Consider the following 2,273-nt stretch of genomic DNA (forward strand, 5'->3'; position numbering starts at 1 on the left):
ACCATAAAAAGTTATCATTTTAACATTTTTGTACAAATAAAAAAATTATTCTTATAGTTTTAAGTTCATAGATAATTAAAACCAGTAGAAAGCAGTCTGAATAATTTCTAAAACTTTAAAAAACTGAAGACAATAAAAAACTGACCAAAATACTTTTGTATCAAAAATTAAAAAAAGCTAAACAATTTACCTTTATAACATTATTGAAACTTTTAAAAACAGCATTAGCAAAAAAAGTTACTGTAATCATCTAATAAATAAGACAAATGGATGGATATGTAGGCACATTAAAAAAAAATCATAGTATTTTATACTTTAAACCCATTAAAAAGTTATAACTCTAAAAACTACAGCCTTTGATATGATATGAACTTATCGGACGAAATAAAATAAGTGCAAAAAAAAAGTTTTTTAACCTGATTAAAGCAAACAAATGATTCTTCTGAAAATAGTATACGAATTAAAATTTTAACACAATAAAAAAATTAAACCATAATTTTTAAATTAAAAAATTTAATTATGACTCTAGTTAACGCTTTGTCTTAAAGAAGAGAAATCTCTTTCTTTGAAGTGAGCCTGCCTGAGCACATGTTCGATCACACCGATCCTCACATCCATCTGCGTCGTCTCAGTCTTCAACCTCCCCAGCGTCTGCTTTATCTTCACCAGCGGCGTTCCGTCCGTCATGCTGCTTCCCTTCTCCTCCATCTCTATCTTCACCTTCTCCAGCTCCTCACTCACCTCCGCCAGCAACCTAGACCTCTCAGTCACTCCGCTGCTGCCCTCACCGTACTTTTCCTTGGTTTCACACAACTTCTCCTGCGCCCTCCTGAAATCCTGCACCAGGTTTTCCAGCTGCCCGTTGATGTACTTCTCCCTGCTGCCAATCTTTTCAAGTGTCTTCTGAATTTCAGCTTGAATTTTCCCCAGCTGCTGCTTTGATTCAGCAAAAGTTGTTTCGATTCCGCTCTTGTGCTTGTCAATCTGCCCCTGATGGGCTCTCCAGTCCCTGTTGTTGCTCTTCACCGTCACCTTCAGCAATGGAGTCACTCGCTCGATCTCCAGCTGCCACTCCTTGCTGCTTGTATTTGACACCATTATCTCCTTCTGCTTCAAAACTTCTTTATTGGTTTGCTCGGTTGATTTGAGGTCGAGAAAAATGTCAGCTTCTTCATCCGAGTCTTCAGCAGCAACCAAATTGTCTTCAATGTTGTCCAGCTTGACCTCAGAGTCATCTTCATGCTGCATGACCTCCTCTTCTTCGTCTGCCTCCACTTCATACAAGGGTTTTCCCCAAGAAAACTTGGTCTTCACCAGCGCGTTTTCAGCCAGTTTATCCAGCAAAAAGCAAACGTTCGGCCCGCTGCCAGACTTGAGCTTGTTTGGTGGAAAGTCAGTGTCAATGTCCATGGACCTGGCTTCATTCAAAATTCTGGTTATTGTTACGTTGGGGTCATCATACTCCTGGGGTTGGTCGAAACTCCTGTCAGCGATTGAGATGAGCCAGGCACAAAGGGAAGTGAACATGTGGAACTGCTCGCCAGGGTTGGTGGGTATGGCAAAGTAGTGCCTTGAAATGGGCTTCATTTTGTTGGCCTCGATGAAAAGCTCCTCAAAGTTGAGCAGTTTCAGCTTATCCAGCAGATCGGACATGACGTTGAAAATTTTGTACGTTGCTCCTGGGCCTCCGTCACGATCTTCTCCCATGTTTTTCTGAAAGTAAAAATATATTATATGCAGCTTCAATAAAAGTTTAGAAACAAAATAGTTGAAATAGTTTGTTAAGGGTGATTAAGATTTGGATATTAAAAAATTCACAATATATTTGTTAAAAACATTTAACAAAAAATTATTACAAACAAATAACACAATTTAACAACTAACTTATAATTTTTTGTTTCTGTTTATTATCAAGTTCACTCTTGGCCAACAGTAATTAGTCTTAGGAAATGTTATAAAAACTTTAATAATGAATTGAAATATAAATGTTTTTAAAGCCTGTCAAATTTTATTAAAGTATACGTTTGCTTATAATAATCTTAACTGAGGAATATTAAAACTTAGTCTTCTATATTTGGTTTAACTTTATACTATTTACAACTTTAGAAAACAAACATGAAAAAAAGTAATTATCTTTTGATAAAACACTTTAGTAAACTACATTTAAGGAAAACAAAAACCTTATAAACATATATAATACATTCTAAGTTGTCTAAAACAGATTCCTTTATAGTAACTTAAAAGTATGTTTACAAAAATAAACAATACTAAAA

At 35.5% G+C, this 2,273-nt stretch overlaps 1 pseudogene across 1 annotated transcript; it reads right to left on the minus strand.

Moving 5' to 3' along the window:
- Positions 1-246: 246 nt before the first annotated feature.
- Positions 247-1,997, minus strand: LOC145842211 (intraflagellar transport protein 57 homolog pseudogene; annotated as a pseudogene). Its single transcript, XR_014370192.1, has 2 exons — positions 1,885-1,997; positions 247-1,713 (listed from the first exon to the last, which is right to left on the minus strand). The product of XR_014370192.1 is annotated as an intraflagellar transport protein 57 homolog pseudogene (transcript).
- Between the last annotated feature and the right edge of the window lie 276 nt (positions 1,998-2,273).

The sequence above is a fragment of the Thalia democratica genome, chromosome 8 (assembly GCF_965202585.1).
Source record: "Thalia democratica chromosome 8, ktThaDemo2.hap1.1, whole genome shotgun sequence".
Taxonomy (NCBI): Eukaryota; Metazoa; Chordata; class Thaliacea; order Salpida; family Salpidae; genus Thalia; species Thalia democratica.